At 44.8% G+C, this 20,534-nt stretch overlaps 1 pseudogene; it reads left to right on the plus strand.

The window, feature by feature from the left end:
- Positions 1 to 390: 390 nt before the first annotated feature.
- LOC111540360 lies at positions 391 to 520 on the plus strand (annotated as a pseudogene).
- The last annotated feature ends 20,014 nt before the right edge of the window (positions 521 to 20,534 follow it).

Below are 20,534 nucleotides of genomic sequence, written 5' to 3' on the forward strand. Positions count from 1 at the left end.
CACCTGTGAACCCAGATACTCAAGAGGCTAAGGTGGGAGATCACTTGAGCCGGCGAGGTGGAGACTGCAATGAGCTAAGATTGTGCCACTGCACTCCAGCTTGGGTGACAGAATGAGACCCTGTCTCAGAAAAAAAAAGAAAGAAAGAAAAAGAAAAAAAAAGAAAATCTGTCACTCTTCCATCTTTTCCCCATACCTATCATTTATTCATTCAACAAATATTTATTGATTGCCTACTCTATGCCAGGCAGTGTGTGACTGAATAATTCTCCTGTTATAATAATAATGATAATAATTTAAAAGAGAATAATGTTTATCAGGACCAGCCTGAGCAACATAAGGAGACCCCATCTCTACAAAAAATAAAATTAAGTTAAAAAAAATCAGGGCAGCTTTGCGCAGTGGCAGTATCATAGCCAATGAGGTTTATCCGAGGTGCGATTATTGCTAATTGAAAAAAAAAAAATCAGGGCTGTGCATTGTGGCTCACACCTGTAATCCTAGCACATTGGGAGGCCAAGGCAGGTGAATTGCCTGAGCTCAAGAGTTCAAGACCAGCCTGGTCAACATGGCAAAACCTCGTCCATACTAAAAATACAAAAACTTAGCAGGACATGGTGGCATACCCCTGTAAGCCCAGCTGCTCAGGAGATGGAGGCATGAGAATCGCTGAATCGCTTGAACCCGGGAGGCAGAAGTTACAGTGAGTCGAGGTAGTGCCACTACACTCTAGCCTGGGTGACAAAGCGAGACTCTGTCTCCAAAAATAAATAAATGAATAAAAATAATTATTTTTGTTGAGACGGTCTCACTCTGTTGCCCAGACTGGAGTGCAGTGGCGCCATCTTGCCTCACTGCAGCCTCAACTTCCTGGGATCAAGTGATCTGCCCCAGCCTCCTGAGTAGCTGGGAATACAGGTGCATGCTATCCTGCCCAGCTAATTTTTGTACTTTTTGTAGACTCTGGGTTTCACCATGCTGACCAGGATGGTCTCGAACTTAGCTTAAGCGATCTGACCACCTCAGACTCCCCCAAAATGCAGGGATTATAGGCATGAGCCACTGCACCAGGCCAAATTAAGTTAAATCAAATTAAAATTTTTTAAAAAGAATATCATATAAATGGAATCACACAGTGATTAACTTTTTTTCACATGCTATATTTAAATTCACAATCCATTTTGAATTAGTTTTTGTGTAAGATGTGAAGGTTAGGCTGGGCACAGTGGCTCACGCCTGTAATCCCAGCACTTTGGGAGGCCACGGAGGGTAGATTACCTGAGGTCAGGAGTTTGAGACTACCCTGGCCAACATGGTGAAACCCCGTCTCCTCCAAAAATACAAAAAATTAGCTGGCCTGGTGGCATGCACCTGTAATCCCAGCTACTCAGGAGGCTGAGGCAGGAGAATCACTCGAACCCAGGAGGTGGAGGTTGCAGTGAGCCGAGATTTCACCACTGTACTCCAGCCTGGGCAACAAGAGCAAAACTCGGTCTCAAAAAAAAAAAAAAACAGATGTGACATTTAGGTCAAGCTTCTTTTTATATTCTTTTGCCTATGGATGTCCAATTTCTACAGGGCTATTCATTGAAAAGACTATTCTTCCTCCATTGAATTGCTTTTGCTCCTTTGTCAAAAATCAATTTCTGGCCTGTTCCATTGACCTGTGTATCTGTCACTACTCCATACTGTTTTGATTAGTATAGCTTTACAGTGAGTCTATAGCAATACAGTAAATCTTAACATCAGACAGAATGATTCCTTCCAGATTATTCTTCTGTGTCCAAATTGTTTAGCTATTCTAGCTCCTTTTTTTTTTTTCTTTTTTGAGACGGAGTCTCGCTCTGTCGCCCAGGCTGGAATGCAGTGGCCGGATCTCAGCTCACTGCAAGCTCCGCCTCCCGGGTTTATGCCATTCTCCTGCCTCAGCCTCTGGGTAGCTGGGACTACAGGCGCCCGCCACCGCGCCCGGCTAGTTTTTTGTATTTTTTTAGTAGAGACGGGGTTTCACTGTGTTAGCCAGGATGGTCTCGATCTCCTGACCTCGTGATCCGCCCGTCTCGGCCTCCCATATTCTAGCTCCTTTGACTTTCTGTATAAATTTTAGAATAAGCTTGTCTTTACCTACAGAAAATCTTGCTGGACTCTTCAATTTTAATAATTTTTAAAGTTTTCTTCATTTCATTTATTTAATGTATATTAGTTTTTAAAATGATTTATTCTATTGTATGTCACACAGATGATCAGAAGACACCAAATTTCCTATGTTTCTAAGAGATAGGGCAAGCCCTCTTTTGGCATGGTAGTCACCAAATAATTCCATATGTTATCTTTACAAGTGTTCCTTAAACCTCATAGCAACTGTAAGAGGAAGATACTAGTAGTTTTTCTGTTTTACACATGAGGAAACTGAGGCTTGGATAGATTACATAACATGTCCAGTGTCTCATAGCTAGAAAGTGGCAGAGTTGGGATTTGAACCAAAGCAATCTTGTTCCAGAACACATACTGTTATCCTCTGTGCTATGCTCTTCTGTTTGAATATAGTTATCACATCCAAGCAATTTTTATTCAGTGCCTATTATGTGCCAAGGACTGTTCTAGGTGCTATGTGTTCTAGATGTCCTATGGCACCCATGAGTAAAATAAAATAAAGCAGTGATTAAGACAAAATCCCAGCACCCATGGAACTTCTATTGTAAAGGGGGAGAATTTACTGTATTAATGCGATAATGATTGTTTCGTTGAAGTATTATTTTGTTATTGGGTTTATACTGAGAACACAGACACTTTAAATATAGGAGCTGGGATCTTACCCAAAAGATATGCTTATTCACTGGATATAAATACCATAATTCTACCAGTGTTCTGGGGACTGAAAAATCCCTTAGTTGGGAGATAGATATAAGTATCTTGGGCCAGGCATGGTGGCTCACACCTGTAATCCCAGCACTTTGGGAGGCTGAGGTGGGCGGATCACAAGGTCAGGAGAACAAGACCATCCTGGCTAACACGGTGAAACCCCGTCTCTACTAAAAATACAAAAACATTAGCTGGGCATGGTGACACGTGCCGGTAGTCCCAGCTACTCAGGAGGCTGAGGTAGGACAATCGCTTGAACCCGGGAGGCGGAGGTTGCATTGAACTGAGGTCGTGTCACTGCACTCCAGCCTGGGTGACAGAGCAAGACTCTGTCTCAAAAAAAAATAAAAAATCTTGACTTCAAACACCACAGATTAGTTTTGACTATTTTGGAACTTTAGATAAATAGAATTATACAGTGTATTTTCCTTTCTGACTTTTTTTTTTTTTTTTTTTTTTTTTTTTGAGACGGGGTCTCACTCTGTCCCCCAGGCTGGAGTGCTGTGGCCGGATCTCAGCTCACTGCAAGCTCCGCCTCCCGGGTTCACGCCATTCTCCTGCCTCAGCCTCTCGGGTAGCTGGGACTACAGGCGCCGCCAGGTCGCCCGGCTAGTTTTTTGCAGTTTTTAGTAGAGATGGGCTTTCACCGTGTTAGCCAGGATGGTCTCGATCTCCTGACCTTGTGATCCGCCCGTCTCGGCCTCCCAAAGTGCTGGGATTACAGGCTTGAGCCACCGCGCCCGGCCCTTTCTGACTTCTTTTGCTCAACATTATGTTGGTAAGATTCACCCATTTAGGCCGGGCGCGGTGGCTCAAGCCTGTAATCCCAGCACTTTGGGAGGCCGAGACGGGCGGATCACGAGGTCAGGAGATCAAGACCATCCTGGCTAACACGGTGAAACCCCGTTTCTACTAAAAAATACAAAAATCTAACCGGGCGAGGTGGCGGGCGCCTGTAGTCCCAGCTACTCGGGAGGCTGAGGCAGGAGAATGGCGTGAACCCGGGAGGCGGAGCTTGCAGTGAGCTGAGATCCGGCCACTGCACTCCAGCCTGGGTGACAGAGCGAGACTCCATCTCAAAAAAAAAGATTCACCCATTTGTTGCATGTAGTTGTAGTTTGTTCAATTCTTGTTGTGCTGTTCCATTGAGTGAAATAACCTAGTTTATCCATTCTATTGCATGTGGAGATAGAGATTGTCTCCAATGGCCGGGCGCAGTGGTTCAGGCCTGTAATCCCAGCACTTTGGGAGGCCAAGGCGGGTGGATCACTTGAGGCCAGGAGTTCAAGACCAGCCTGGCCAACATGGTGAAATCCCGTCTCCACTAAAAATACAAAAATTAGCTGGGCATGGTGGTGCATACTTGTAATCCCAGCTACTCAGGAGGCTGAGGCAGGGGGATGGCTTGAACCCGGGAGGTGGAAGTTGCAGTGAGCCGAGATCGTGCCACTGCACTCCAGCCTGGGTGACAGAGCTAGACTCTGTCTCAAAAAATAAACAAACAAACCAAAAAAGATTGTCTCTAATATTTGACTATTACAAATAGTACATGATTATGGTCAGTTTCAATACTGCCAAACAATTTTCTAAAGTCATACCATTGTTTCATACTGCTTGCAAAAACATCCTTTTGTTTTCCCTTATATTTAGCAAAATATTTTGTTGAGGACTTCAACTCGTTTCATCTACAAACAAAAGTTTTAAAATCTATGCTTAGACCAAAGGGATGGAAAGAGAAGAGCAAAGACACAGGAAACCTGAGGGAGGAGGAAACTGGGATAGATTCAGGACTGTTTGGCCAGCCAGTTCTTCCTGTAAGATATTGTCTTTCAAGAGCTAAGCTTTGGGGATTCTAATTGTTTTAATAAAATACAGTGTTCCTTTACATAGTTGAACTGAATTGTTTTCCAATAAATATGAATTAAATTGCCTCATTATTTATTTAGGTTAAACAATTAAACTGAAAACTTAAGAGGAAAGAGACCTTGTACATTCTTCAACATTATAGCCTCAGACATAACAGATGCTCAATAAATGTTTGGATAAATGAATGAATAAATAAATGAATCAGTTTCCTAAAATTTAGCAATTATCTATCATGACCTGATGTAGCATGGTTGGTTCATTATGCAGATACTAATCCTGTGTTTCAAATTCAATGATCCAGGCCTTTCTCCTGAGTCTACCCCAAGTACCATGAGACTATATTGGAGCTCTCTGGGGATTATACATACAGGATCAATAGGCTGGACAACCTCACTCCCTCAGGCAGTCAGCCTGCCACTGCCCTTATAGAGATCCTGGTCAAAAAGTAGACATAGGCCAAGCGCAGCGGCTCATGCCTGTAATCCCAGCACTTTGGGAGGCTGAGATGGGAGGATCACTTGAGGCCAGGAGTTTGAGACCAGCCTGGGCAACATGGAGAGACCTCATCTCCATTAAAAATAAAAAATTTAGCCGTGTGTGGTGTCATGCACCTGCACTTCCCAGCTACTCAGGAGGCTGAGGCGGGATGATTTCTTGAGCCTGAGAGGTCAAGGCTGCAGTAAGCTGTGATTAGCCTGGGTGACAGAGTGAGACTCTGTCTCAAAAAAAAAAAGAACAGAGATAATTTATGAAAGAATACGTACACACACTCAGAATGATGCATGTGGCTTAACTGTTTACAAGTGTGAATAAGTGGCTCATTTACATAGAGTATCACATTTAATCGTCTCAAAGCCCTAAGGGGCTTGTTATCATAATCTTCATTTTATAAATGAGGCAGTTCAGAGAAATGAGGTGAGTTGCTAAAGGTCACAACCAGTAATTGTTAAAGCCTCAATTTTAACTTAGGTCTGTCTAGAGCCTGAGATTTTAAGAATTATGTGTGCATAAATAATTTAAAAATTGGCCGGGCGCAGTGGCTCAAGCCTGTAATCCCAGCACTTTGGGAGGCCGAGACGGGCGGATCACGAGGTCAGGAGATCGAGACCATCCTGGCTAACACGTTGAAACCCCGTCTCTACTAAAAAAGATACAAAAAACTAGCCAGGCAACGTGGCGGGCGCCTGTAGTCCCAGCTACTTGGGAGGCTGAGGCAGGAGAATGGCGTGAACCCAGGAGGCGGAGCTTGCAGTGAGCTGAGATCCGACCACTGCACTCCAGCCTGGGCGACACAGCCAGACTCCGTCTCAAAAAAATAAATAAATAAAATAATTTAAAAATTAAATTTTATTTGGCTCTCAAGGACATGTATTTTTGCATCTGATTTCAATTAAGCTAAATACATTTGGTGCCTACTAGGTACCGAAGACATTTGTATAACTTAAGATAATATTACAATGTATTTACTTTCTCTAAGCACTCCTTCAGCTTCCCTGATTAGGAGGCAACTGGGTCTTGAAAGAAAACTTCTTTTCTGATGTACAGAACAGAGGACTAGGAACCTGCATGAGTAGGTCTTAGGGTGAAGGAAGCCTTTTCAGAAGGGGAGATGAGGGAGAGAGGAAAATGAATTAGCAGGAAAAAGGCAAAAAAGGTATTTCAAGAGGGAAGCCTGAAAATTATTTCCACTAGAGCTTTCCGTGACTTGTTTTAATGACAGCCATCCAGGTTTTTCATTTCATTTATGTATTTACTTATTTACTTGTTTATTTTGAGATGGAGTCTCACTCTGTTGCCCAGGCTGGAGTGGAGTGGCACGATCTCAGCTCACTGCAACCTCCGTCTCCTGGGTCAAGCGATTCTTCTGCCTCAGTCTCCTCAGTAGCTGGAACTACAGGCACCCACCACCACACCCACCTAATGTTTGTGTTTTTTTTAGTAGAGACGGGGTTTCACTATATTGGCCAGGCTGGTCTCAAACTCCTGACCTTGTGATCTGCCCGCCTCGGCCTCCCAAAGTGCTGTGATTACAGGCGTAAGCCACCACGCCTGGCCAGCCATCCAGTTCTTGAAGGCCAAAGAAAGCATAATAAACCTGAAGATCCTTGGCAGATCCTTGCATTGCTGGACTGCAGGGTGCATAAACACCGTGGATGACAGATGACGTGGCCGGCCACCTCAGGCCCATCCCTGCGCACTAGGTCTGGACGTGCCAGCTCCTTGGCAACACTGCAGGCTGTTATGACCCTGTGCCGGGGCGGGGGCAGGAGGGCCGAGCACCAGGTGATGTGGCGACACCGCAGTCAAAGAAAAGCCATGCTAAGAGGCCGCTGCCCTGCAGTCCTGTGACAGGCAAGGGGACTGCAGGAATACTGGGGAAGAGGGGAGGGATGGAGGGGAAGGATCGTTGTTGCACGGCTCTAGCCAGAAAGAAAATCTAAAATTCTGCTTCATGGCTCAGCTCCCGGCACAGCTAATGCTTGGAATGGACCAGTTGCCCGGACAGTTACAATTATTTGTCATAAGCAGCTCAGGCCTTGGTGTTCAGTTTTCCTTTGCCCCTCAGTTTCAGATGGCCTACTGTGGCCCCTGCTCATGATTCAGACTGAAATAGCTGCCTGTTTTGCATGCCAGTTCAGGCTGCATTTCAGTTCTTGTTTCTTTGAAAGGACCTGTCAGAGAAGCAGTATGAAATGTCAGGTTCCGGTTTGGTATTCCCCCTCTAACTTCAACCTTGTAGCTTGACTTTTGCGGGATTCCCACTCATGCTCAGAGTCTCCTCATGCGAATAGGCTTATCTAATTCACAAATAGCTTGGTGATGTGATGATGCCTGGCCCTGTGAAATCATACTTTTTCACCTTACATCACCTTCCATGGACTACCTGGAATTCAGATTAGTTAGCCATCCCTTGCTTGGACATGCTTACTAAAGATAGAGGATATTGGCCAGACGCAGTGGCTCACGCCTGTAATCCCAGCACTTTGGGAGGCCAAGTCAGTCAAATCATCTGAGGTCAGGAGTTCAAGACCAGCCTGGCCAACATGGTGAAACTCTGTCTCTACTAAAAATACAAAAACTTAGCTGGGCGTGGTGGCACGCACCTGTATTCCCAGCTACTCAGGAGGCTGAGGCAGGAGAATTGCTTGAACCCGGGAGGCAGATGCTGCAGTGAGCCGAGATTGCGCCACTGCACTCCAGCCTGGGTGACAGAGTGAGACTCCATCTAAAAAAAAAAAAAAAAAAAAAAAAAAATATAAGGCATTTTCAGTTATCAAGGATTTCTCAATTTCTTCCTACAAAATAATTGAAGAGTCCTACATAGATCTTTACAATTGTCTGTGTAGAAGTTCAAACTCCTGAAAGTTGGCTAGTCCTTGTTCATATCTACCCCATACCTGTGTTAATACCGTTTACATTTACTCTTTCAGACACAGGGGAACAAGGTCCTGAACAAAGAAGGACTTGGTATGGTGCCACAACTGCTTCTGGCTTGGGTCTCTACAACTTTGGTGGAGCTTCCAAGAGCTCCATGTGGGGACAGAGCATTAGATGGTTGACAACATCTGTGGTCTGCAGGAGCCACTATGTGGAGGGCCCGGGGAAGAATTTGCCATTTTCAATGAAAAACACGTGGCAGTTACTAACTATGATGATTTTGTACTCAGGATCTGGATCGGTGGCAACTTTCTTTAAACACCAACTGCTTAAGAAATAAGAATGTTTTAGTTCATCCATTTAACAGACATGAAGAGTGTTTCAAGAGATGCAATCCCTTTGAAAAATGGATCAAACTCTTGAACTCATATAGCATACTAGATATGTTTGTCAATAAACTTATGACGTGAAAACTCAGTCAATCAATTTAGCCTTGGGCATAAACAGATAATGGCTTCTCATTCCCCGTTTACAGTGGCCCCTCCTTCTCTTGTCTTTTCCAAATACAAGACCACTTAGATCTTTATCATGGTCCTAAGGAGCTGATGTTGAAGGTTATATGTAAGACATGGGGAACTTGAACTCAGAGGGGCGTGTGTGTGTGTGTGTGTGTGTGTGTGTCAAGGTCTCACTGCTGCCCAGACTGAGTGCTGTGGCACAATCACAGCTCACTGTAGCATCAACCTGCTGGACTCAAGCGATCCTCCTACCTCAGCCTCCAGAGTAGCTGGGACCACAGGTATGTGCCACTATGCTCAGCTAATTTTTTTTTTTTTTTTTCGAGGCGGAGTCTCGCTCTGTCGCCCGGGCTGGAGTGTAGTGGCCGGATCTCAGCTCACTGCAAGCTCCGCCTCCCAGGTTTACACCATTCTCCTGCCTCAGCCTCCCAAGTAGCTGGGACTACAGGCGCCCGCCACCTTGCCCGGCTAGTTTTTGTATTTTTAGTAGAGACGGGGTTTCACTGTGTTAGCCAGGATGGTCTCGATCTCCTGACCTTGTGATCTGCCCGTCTCAGCCTCCCAAAGTGCTAGGATTACAGGCTTGAGCCACTGCGCCCAGCCAGCTAATTTTTTTATATTTTGTAGAGACAGGGCTTTGCCATGTTGCCCAGGCTAGTGTTGAATTCCTGGACACAAGCAATCTTCCTGTCTTGGACTCCCAAAGTGCTGGGATTACAGGTGTGAGCCACTGTGCCCAACCAGAATTGCAGATTTTTAAATACAGAAATTCTCAAGTGCTTTGCCCAGGAAGGGATACATTTGCCAACTTTTCTGGCTATTGGAGCAGGTCAGAGAGGGCTAATGTTCCTGTCAGAGGTGATAGTTTTACTCTGATCCCATTTGTTCATCTCTACACTTTTTGAAGAAAAGTCCCTTTTCAGATGTGTATATATTTTTGAATATTCTCATTAGAAAGCTCCTTTCTTTATGTCCTGAGTGAATTACTCCCATGTGTTAAGAGTTGGGAAGTTATAGCAAAGGTAGGGTCCAAGGAAATTAGTCAAAAATCAATCAAGGACCCAGCTGAAAGACAAATGAAGTTGAACAGTTCACAAAAGAGGAAATATATTGTGCTAAAAGACACGTGGGAAAATGTCCAACTTCACTAATAACAAAAGAAATGCAAATTTTAAAAACCAGGTACCGTTTCATCTGTAAAATTTGCAAAAGTTAAAAATGTGTGGCTGGGCGCAGTGTCTCACGCCTGTAATCTCAGCACTTTGGGAGGCCAAGGTGGGTGGATCATGAGGTCAGAAGTTCGAGACCAGCCTGGCCAACATAGTGAAACTCCATCATTACTAAAAATACAAAAATTAGCTGGGCATGGTGGCGGGCACCTGTAATCCCAGCTACTTGGGAGGATGAAGCAGAGAATTGCATGAACCTGGGAGGCAGAGATTGCAGTGAGCCAAGATTGCACCACTGCACTCCAGCCTGGGCGACAGAGCAAGACTCCATCAAAAAAAAAAAAAAAAAAGTGTTGGGGGTGGTGGAAAAATACCCAGTACTGGCAAGCATGCAGTATGGTGGCTGTCTTTATGCCCTGCTGGTGGTGGGCTACATTGATATCACTTTTAGGGAAACCATCTGATGAGACACGTCAATCATATTCCTGTTAAATTATCCTGAGGAAGTTATCCAAAACATATACAAAAATTTATCACAATGATGCAGTGTTATTTATTTTTTAAAATGGGAATAACTTAGGTATGAAAAAATATGAGACTGGTTAAATAAATGATAATATATTCTCACAGTAGAACACTAACGCAACCATTAGGAAAGATGCTTTGTTTTCTAGTACCATGAGAAAACACTTTTTTACAATCCAGGCTGGGGTGCCGTGGTGCAATCTCGGCCTCCCAGGTTCAAACGATTTTTGTGCCTCAGCCTCCCTACTGGGATTACAGGCGTGTGCCAACACACCCAGCTAAATTTTTAATATTTTTAGTAGGGATGGGTTTTTGCCATGTTAGCCAAGCTGGTCTTGAACTCCTAGCCTCATGTGATCTGCCCACCTGGGCCTCACAGAGTGTTGTAAGTCACCGCGCTTAGCCTATTACAATGTTAATTAAAAAGTGCAAAATACATAATTGTGTTTACAGTCATCCCTCAGTATCTGTGGAAGATTGGTTCTAGGACTCCCCCTGTCCCCGCAGATACCAAAATCCACAATGCACAAGTTCCTTCTTTTGTTGTTGTTGTTGTTGTTGTTGTTGTTGTTTTGAGACCGAGTTTCATTCTTGTGGCCCAGGCCGGCCCGGTCTCGGCTCACTGCAACCTCTGCCTCCTGGGTTCAAGTGATTCTCCTGCCTCAGCCTCCCAAATAGCTGGGATTACAGGCGTGTGCCACCACACCCAGTTAATTTTTGTATTTTTGGTAGAGACGAGGTTTCACCATGTTCGCCAGGCTGGTCTCAAACTGCTGACCTCAGGTGATCTGCCCACCTTGGCCTCCCAAAGTGCTGGGATTACAGGCGTGAGCCACCACACCCTGCCACAAGTTCCTAATATAAAATAATGTAGTATTTGCATGCAACCTACTCACATCCTCCCATATACTTTAAATCATCTCTATGTTACTTACAATACCTGATGCAAAGTAAATGCTGTGTGAATAGTAGTTTTACTGTATCGTTTAGGAAATAGTGACTGGACAAAAACAACCTGTGCATGTTCAGTACAAATGCAGCCATCTTTTCCTTTTTCAAACCTTTTCAGTCTGTAGCTGGTTGAATCCCAGGATGCAGAACTCACAGATACAAAGAGCTGACTGTACATTCTAATCTCAGTTATGCTAAAAAATAAAACATAGAAACAAGAAAGGGATAAAATATATTAATTCATTAACAATGGTTGTCTTGAAATAATTCGTAATTTTTTTCTTCTTCCCTTTTCCTCTTATTTTTCTGTAATAATAACATACTGTCTTTAGAATAAAAATTGTATTTAGGCAGGGCACAGTGGCTCATGCCTATAATCTCAGCACTTTAGGAGGTTGAGGCAGGAGGATTGCTTGAGCTCGGGAGTTTGAAACGAGCCTGGCTAGCATAGTGAGACTGTCTCTACAAAAAATTTTATTTATTTATTTATTTATTTATTTATTTATTTATTTATTTATTTATTTGAGGCAGAGTCTCGCTCTGTTGCCCAGGCTGGAGTGCAGTGGCGTGATCTCGGCTCACTGCAAACTCCACCTCCCGGGTTCATGCCATTCTCCTGCCTCAGCCTCCCGAGTAGCTGGGACTACAAGTGCCCGCCACCACACCCGGCTAATTTTTTTATATTTTTAGTAGAGACGGGGTTTCGCCGTGTTAGCCAGGATGGTCTCGATCTCCTGACCTTGTGATCCACCCACCTCGGCCTCCCAAAGTGCTGGAATTACAGGCTTGAGCCACCGTGCCCGGCCTATTTATTTATTTATTTATTCATGAGACAGAGTCTTGCTTTGTCACCCAGGCTGGAGTACAGTGGTGCAATCTCAGCTCACTGCAAACTCCGCCTCCTGGGGCTCAAACAATTCTCCTGCCTCAGCCTCCCTAGTAGCTGGGGTTACAGGTGCACACCACTGCCCTCAGCTAATTTTTGTATTTTTAGTAGACAGGAGGTTTCACCATGTTGGTCAGGCTGATCTTGAACTCCTGACCTCAAATGATCTGCCCGCCTCAACCTCCCAAACTACTGGGATTATAGGCATGAGCCACCACACACGGCAAAATTTTTAAAAATGTTTTAAATTTTATTGAAAAATCACGGCCGGGCGCGGTGGCTCAAGCCTGTAATCCCAGCACTTTGGGAGGCCGAGACGGGCGGATCACGAGGTCAGGAGATCGAGACCATCCTGGCTAACATGGTGAAACCCCGTCTCTACTAAAAAATACAAAAAAAAACTAGCCGGGCGAGGTGGCGGGCGCCTGTAGTCCCAATTGCTCGGGAGGCTGAGGCAGGAGAATGGCGTGAACCCGGGAGGCGGAGCTTGCAGTGAGCTGAGATCCGGCCACTGCACTCCAGCCTGGGCCACAGAGCGAGACTCCGTCTCAAAAAAAAAAAAAAAAAAAGAAAAGAAAAATCACAAGCAGCTACAGTAATCAAGGCTGTATGGTACTGGCATAAGGATAGACATATAGATCAATGGCAGAAAGTTCAGAAATAAACTGTTAGCTTTATGGTCAATTGATTTTCAAAAAGGGTGCTAAGACAATCCAGTGAGGAAAGAATCATCTTTTCAATAAATTGTGCTGGGACAACTGGATATCTACATGAAAAGAAGAAAGTTGGACCCCTTCTTTACACCACATACAGAAACTAACTGAGCTGGATTATAGACCTAAATGTAAAAGCTAAAACTATAAAATTTTTAGAAAACAAGAATAAATCTTTATGGCCTTAGGTCAGAGAAAGTCTTCTTAGATATGACCAAAAGCCCAAACAACAACAAAAATAGACAAATAGGACATCATCAAAATTAAATACTTTTGTACTTCAAAACACAGAATTAAGAAAGTGAAAAAACTCACAGAATGTGAGAAAATATTTGCAAATCATATATCTGATAAGGAACTTGTATCCAAAATAAATAGAGCTCTAACAACTCAACAATAAAAAGACAAATCATCCAATTGAAAAATGGGCAAAAGGCCAGTCTCAGTGACTCAGGCCTGTAATCCCAGCACTTTGGGAGGCCAAGGCGGGCAAATCACCTGAGGCTGGGAGTTTGAGATCAGCCTGACCAACATGGTGAAACCCTATCTCTACTAAAAATACAAAATTAGCTGGGCATGGTGGCGCATGCCTGTAATCCCAGCTACTTGGGGGTCTGAGGCAGGAGAATCGTTTGAACCCGGGAGGTGGAGGTTGCGGTGATCCGGGATTGCCATTGCACTCCAGCCTGAGCAACAAGAGCAAAACTCTGTCTCAAAAAACAAAAAGAACAACAAAAAAAAAGAAAAGAAAGAAAGAAAGAAAAAAAAAAAAGGGCAATGAGTTGACTAGAAATTTCTCCAAAGAAGATATATAAATATTGCTGCTGTAACAAATGTAGTGGCTTAAAACAATACCACTTTATTATCTTACAGATCTTGAAGTCAGGAGTTCAACATGGGTAGAAATGGAAAGTGACTGCTAATGAGTATAGGGCTCCTTTTTGGGGTGATGAAAATATCCTAAAATTAATTGTAGTGATTTTTTTAGTAGAGACAATGTTTCATGATGTTGCCCAGGCTGGTCTCAAACTTGTGGGCTCAAGTGATCTGCCTGCTTCGCTGGTTGCACAGCTCTGTAAATAAACCAAAAACCATTTTGTATATCCCCACCTTGGATTGTTTGGGGTTTTTTGTTTTTGTTGTTGTTTTGTTTTGTTTTTGTTTTCCTTTTTTTTTGGTTTTTTGTTTTGTTTTTGTGACAGGGTCTCACTTTGTCACCCAGGCACATACAGGCTGGAGTGCAGTGGCACGATCACAACTCACTGAAGCTTCAACCTCCTGGACTCAAGAGATTCTCTCACCTCAGCCTCCCAAGTAGCAGAGACACAGGCATGCGCCACCACACCTGGCTAATTTTGTTGAGAAATGAGGTCTCTCTGTGTTGCACAGTCTGGTCTCCAACTCCGGGGCTCAAGTGATTGTCCCACTTCTGCCTCTCAGAGTGCTGGGATTATAGGCATGAGCCACCATACCCAGCCTGTATGAGTACTTTAAATGGGCACATTGCATGGTATGTAAACTACATCTCAATTAAGCTGTTAAAAAATAACAAATGAATGACTCCTAAGTAGGATGCCATATCAATTTAACAAAAACACACCACAAATGGCCTTAAAGAATAAAGGAAATGTATTGGCTCATTCAACTGAAAAGTGCAGAAGAAATAAAGACTTCAGGTGCGATACAGTCAAAACTTCCTCCCCCAGCAGTTGGAGCTCCAACTGTACATGCTGCTACATAATTGAGGGAGAGTGAAATAGATAGCGTGGAGACAACACCCACTATGCCCATCCACTATGGTCCTAAGGGCAAAGAGAAAACAGGTGGCTCGCGGCTGGGTGCAGTGGCTCATACATGTAATCCCAGCACTTTGGGAGGTCGAGGCAGGCAGATTACTTGAGCCCAGGAGTTTGAGACTAGCCTGGGCAACATGACCTGTCTCTATAAAGAATACAAAAAATAGCCAGGTGCGGTGACTCACACCTGTAATCTCAGCACTTTGGGAGGCTGAGATGGGCGAATCACAAGGTCAGGAGGTCGAGACCATCCTTGCTAGCATGGTGAAACCCCATCTCTACTAAAAATACAAAAAATTAGCCGGGCCTGGTGGCGGGCACCTATAGTCCCAGCTACTCGGGAGGCTGAGGCAGGAGAATGGCGTGAACCCAGGAGGCAGAGCTTGCAGTGAGGCGAGATCGTGCCACTGCACTCCAGCCTGGGCGACAGAGTGAGACTCCGTCACAAAAAAAAAAAATACAAAAAATTTAGCTGGGTGTGGTGGCACACGTCCATAGCCCTAGCCCGGGCAACAGAGTGACACCCTGTCTCTACATTTTTTAAATAAATAAATAAATTGAAAAAATATATATAGTAAAAAAGAAGAACACAGAAGGGCAGGCCTGGCATGGCGGCTCATTCCTGTAATCCCAGCGTTTTTGGAGGCTAAGATGGGAGGATCACTTGAAGCCAGGACTTTGAGAACAGCCTGGACAACATATGAAGACCCCGTTGCTATAAAAAAAATTATTTTAGGCCGGGCACAGTGGCTCATGCCTGTAATTCCAGCACTTTAGGAGGCCAAGGTGGGTGGATCACCTGAGGTCAGGAGTTCGAGACCAGCCTGACCAACATGGAGAAGCCCCGTCTCTACTAAAAATACAAAATTAGCCGGGCGTGGTGGCACATGCTTGTGATCCCAGCTACTAGGGAGGCTGAGGCAGGAGAATCGCTTGAACCTGGGAGGTGGAGGTTGCAGTGAGCTGAGATTGTGACATTGCACTCCAGTCTGGGCAACAAGAGTGAAACTCCATCTCAAAAAAAAAAAAAAAAAGAAAAAAAATATTTTTAAAAAATACTTTGGGAGGCCAAGGCAGGGAGATCACTTCAGCCCAGGAGTTTGAGACCAGCTACGCAACACGGTGAAACCTTGTCTCTACTAAAAAGCAAGCAAGCAAACAAACAAACAAACAAAAACACTTTTTTTTAATCCAAAAGAGGGGCTGGGCATGGTGGCTTACTCCTGCAATCCCAGTACTTTGGGAAGCCAAGGCAGGCAGATCACCTGAGGTCAGGAGTTGGAGACCAGCCTGGCCAACATGGTGAAACCCCATCTCTACTAAGAACACAAAAATTAGCCAAGTGTGGTGGCGCACGCCTGTAATCCCAGCTATGTGGGAGGCTGAGGTGGGAGGATCCCTTGAGCCTAGGAGGTAAAGGTTGGGGTGAGCCAAGATCGTACCACTGCATTCCAGCCTGGGTGACAGAGTGAGACTGTGTCTCAGAAAATAATAATTAATTAAATAAATAAATAAATCAAAAAGAAAATAAAGAAAGAAAACAGAAAGGCAAGCTCAAAGACAAATAGCAGAGCATGTGTGTACCGGTCAGTCACAGGAGCAATTCTCAGGAGGCCGAAGCCCTCTTTAGACTAAAAAGAGAAACAACTAAGGACAGTAATGAAGAACACTGTCCTTTAAACACTTTAAAAGTGTTTAGGATTGATTGCTAATGGAGCATGAAAATGTTCTAAAATTAGATTGTAGAGATAGTTGCACAGGCCTGTAAATATACTAAAAATGATTGAGGCGCGGTGGCTCACATCTGTAATCCCAGCACTCTGGGAGGCTGAGGAGGGCAGATCACCTGAGGAGTTCAAGACCAACCTCATCAACATGGTGAAATCCTGTCTCTACCAAAAAATTAGCTGAGTGTTGTGGTGCACACCTGAAGCCCCAGCTACTCAGGTGGCTGAGGTAGGAGAATTACTTGAACCAGGAGCCACCTCGCCCAGCCCCCACACATGGATTTATTTATTTTGTGCGTTTGTATATGTTTAGTTTTATTGTACCAGGAGGTGGAGGTTGCAGTGAGCTGAGATCTCACCACTGCACTCCAGCCTGGGCAACCAGAGTGAGACATCGTCTCAAAAAAAAAAAAAAGCCAATGATCATTGGGCACAGTGTCTCATGCCTGTAATCCCAGCACTTTGGGAAGCTGAGGTGGGCGGATCACCTGAGGTCAGCAGTTCAAGACCAACCTGGCCAACATGGTGAAACTCCGTCTCTACTAAAAACACAAAAAGTACCCAGGCATGATGGCGGGTGCCTGTAATCTCAGCTGCTTGGGAGGCTGAGGTGGGAGAATCACTTGAATCCGAAAGGCGGAGTTTGCAGTGAGCCAAGATCATGCCACTGCACTCCAGCCTGGGCAACAGAGCAAGACTCCATCTCAAAAAAAAAAAAAAAAGATTGAACCGTACACTTGAATATCTGTATTCTTTTTTTTTTTTCTTTGAGACGTAGTCTCGCTCTGTCTCCCAGGTTGGAGTGCAGCGGCATGACCTCAGCTCACTGCAAGATCCGCCTCCCAGGTTTATGCCATTCTCCTGCCTCAGCCTCCTGAGTAGCCGGGACTACAGGTGCCACCACACCTGGCTAATTTTTTGTATTTTTAGTACAGACGGGGTTTCACCATGTTAATCAGGATGGGCTCGATCTCCTGACTTCATGATCCGCTTGCCTCCCAAAGTGCTGGGATTACAGGTGTGAGCCACCAGACCTGGCCGAATATGTGTATTCTTTAAATGATGTGTGAATACCAGGCACAGTGTCTCATGCCTGTAATCCCAGCACTTGGGGAGGCTGAGATGGGAGGACTATTTGAGCCTAGGAGTTTGAGACCAGCCTAGGCAAAATAGTGAGACTCCATCTCTACTGAAAAAACAAAACTAGCTGGGCGTGATAGTGTATTCAACTGCAGTTTCAGCAACTTGGAAGGAGGCGAGAGGATTGCTTGAGCCCAGGAGGTTGAGGCTTGAGGTTGCAGTGAGTTTTGATCGTACCACTGCACTCCAGCCTGGGAGACGGAGTGAGATTCTGTCTCAGGAAAAAAAAAAAAAAAAACACTTAAATAATATGTGAATTCTATTTCAATGAAGCTGGATTTCATTGTTAAGAGCAGGTAGATATTAATCTAGTGCTTGGGCATATGGAGCCAGGAGAAGGGAATTAAATGTAAATTAAAGCCCAAAATATGGGAAAGATAGTAAGTGAGCCTCTGTGTATTTCAAGGAGTTCAAGACTCTTGGGCCCAGATAAATTACCTCCTAGGGCACTGAAAGAACTTGTAGGTGTAGTAATTATTTAAACTAATTTGTGAGAAATTATGGAGAATTGGGTGAGGGAAGAGAAGTTTTGGACATAAGCACACATGGACTTTTTTTTTCTTTTTGAGATGGAGTCTCGCTCTGTTACCAGGCTGGAGAGCAGTGGCATGATCCTGGATCACTGCAACCTCTGCCTCCTAGGTTCAGGCAATTCTCCTGCCTCAGCCTCCCGAGTAGCTGGGACTACAGGCACGGGCCACCACGCCCAGCCAATTTTTGTATTTTTAGTAGAGACAGGGTTTCACCATTTTGGCCAGGATGGTCTCGATCTCTTGACCTAATGATCCACCCACCTTGGCCTCCCAAAGTGCTGGGATTACAAGCATGAGCCACCTCGCCCAGCCCCCACACATGGATTTATTTATTTTGTGCGTTTGTATATGTTTAGTTTTATTGTATCAAAGCAACTTGTACATTTTTTTTGTTTTGTTTTGTTTTGTTTTTGTTTTTGAGACAGTCTCACTCTGTTGCCCTGGCTGGAGTGCAGTGGCATGATCTCAGCTCACTGCAGCCTCTGCCTCCCAGGTTTAAGTGATTCTCCTGCCTCAGCCTCCCCAGTCGCTGGGACTACAGGCACACTCCACCACACCTGGCTAATTTTTTTTTTTTTTATTTATTTTTAGTAGAGACAAAATTTCACCATGTTGGCTAGACTGGTCCCAAACTCCTGACCTCAGGTAATCCACCCTCCTCAGCCTCCCAAAGTGCTGGGATTACAGGTATGAGCCACTGCACATGGCTACAAAGCAACTTGTACATTTTTAATGTTTAAAACTGAGCATCTGGGCCAGGGGTTGTGGCTACCTTCTGTAATCCCAGCCCTTTGGGAGGCCCCAGCAGGCAGATGGCTTCAGTTCAGAGGTTTGAGATCAGCCTGGGCAACATGGTGAAACTCCGTCTCTACAAAAAATACAAACCTTAGCCAGGCATGCTGGCGCACACCTGTACTCCCAGCTAGTCAGGAGGCTGAGGTTGGAGGATCGATTGAGCCTGGGAGGTTAAGGCTTCAGTGAGCTGTGACTGCCTTATTGCACTCTAGCCTAGGTGACAAGGCAAAATCTTGTACCAAAAAAATAAATAAATAGGCCAGGCACTGTGGCTCACACCTGTAATCCCAGCACTTTGGGAGGCCTAGGCAGGTGGATCACGAGGTCAGGAGTTTGAGACCAGCCTGGCCAATATGGTGAAATCCTGTCTCTACTAAAAATACAAAAATTAGCCAGGCATGGTGGCGCATGCCTATAGTCCCAGCTACTCGGGAGGCTGAGGTAGAAGAATAGCTTGAACTCGGGAGATGGAGGTTGCAGTGAACTGAGATCAAGTCACTGCACTCCAGCCTGGGCGACGGAATGAGACTCCATCTCTAAATAAATAAATCAATGTAAAAATTTATTTTAAAAGTGTTATATTGGCCAGACGTGGGTGGCTCACGCTTGTAATCCTAGCACTTCGGGAGGCCGAGCTGAGTGGATTATCTGAAGTCAGGAGTTCGAGACCAGCTTGGCCAACATGGTGAAACCCCATCTCTACTAAAAATACAAAAATTAGCTGGGTGTGGCATGCACCTGTAGTCCCAGCTACTCGGGAGGCTGAGGCAGGAGAATTGCTTGCACCTGGGAGGCAGAGGTTGCAGTGAGCCAAGTTTGCGTCACTGCACTCTAGCCTGGCAACAGAGTGAGACTCCGTCTCAAAAAAAAAACAAAAACGGCCGGGCGCGGTGGCTCAAGCCTGTAATCCCAGCACTTTGGGAGGCCGAGACGGGTGGATCACGAGGTCAGGAGATCGAGACCATCCTGGCTAACACCGTGAAACCCCATCTCTACTAAAAAAATACAAAAAACTAGCCGGGCGAGGTGGTGGGCGCCTGTAGTCCCAGCTACACAGGAGGCTGAGACAGGAGACTGGCGTGAACCTGGGAGGCAGAGCTTGCAGTGAGCTGAGATCCGGCCACTGCACTCCAGCCTGGGTGATAGAGCAAGACAACATCTCAAAAAAAAAAAAACAAAAAAAACAAAAACAAAAAAAAAAATCAAAAATTCGCCTGGCATGGTGGCGCATGCCTGTAATCCCACCTACTCAGGAGGTTGAGGCAGAAGAATCACTTGAACCCAAGAGATGTAGTTTGCTGTGAGTCGATATCACGCCACTGCACTCCAGCCTGGGTGACACAGTGAAACTCTGTCTCAAAAAAAAAAAGTGTTATCTTAATGATGTCCATTAAATATGCCAAAGGAGAAGCCATGTTGTCAAAACCCCTACTTAACCCACCGAAATATCTCAAATTCTCCCTTTGCTGATTTTCTATAATCCCATTTTTTAATGTTTTTTTTCTTCCCTTTTTTCTTTCTTTTTTTTTAAGGTACAGTCTTGCTCTTTTCCCCAGGCTGGAGTGCAGTGGCACGATCTTGGCTTACTGCCACCTCCACCTCCCAGGTTTAAATGATTCTCTTGCCTCAGCCTCCTGAATAGCGGTGATTACAAGCATCCGCCACCACGCCCAGC

The sequence above is a fragment of the Piliocolobus tephrosceles genome, chromosome 13, assembly GCF_002776525.5.
Source record: "Piliocolobus tephrosceles isolate RC106 chromosome 13, ASM277652v3, whole genome shotgun sequence".
Classification (NCBI taxonomy): domain Eukaryota; kingdom Metazoa; phylum Chordata; class Mammalia; order Primates; family Cercopithecidae; genus Piliocolobus; species Piliocolobus tephrosceles.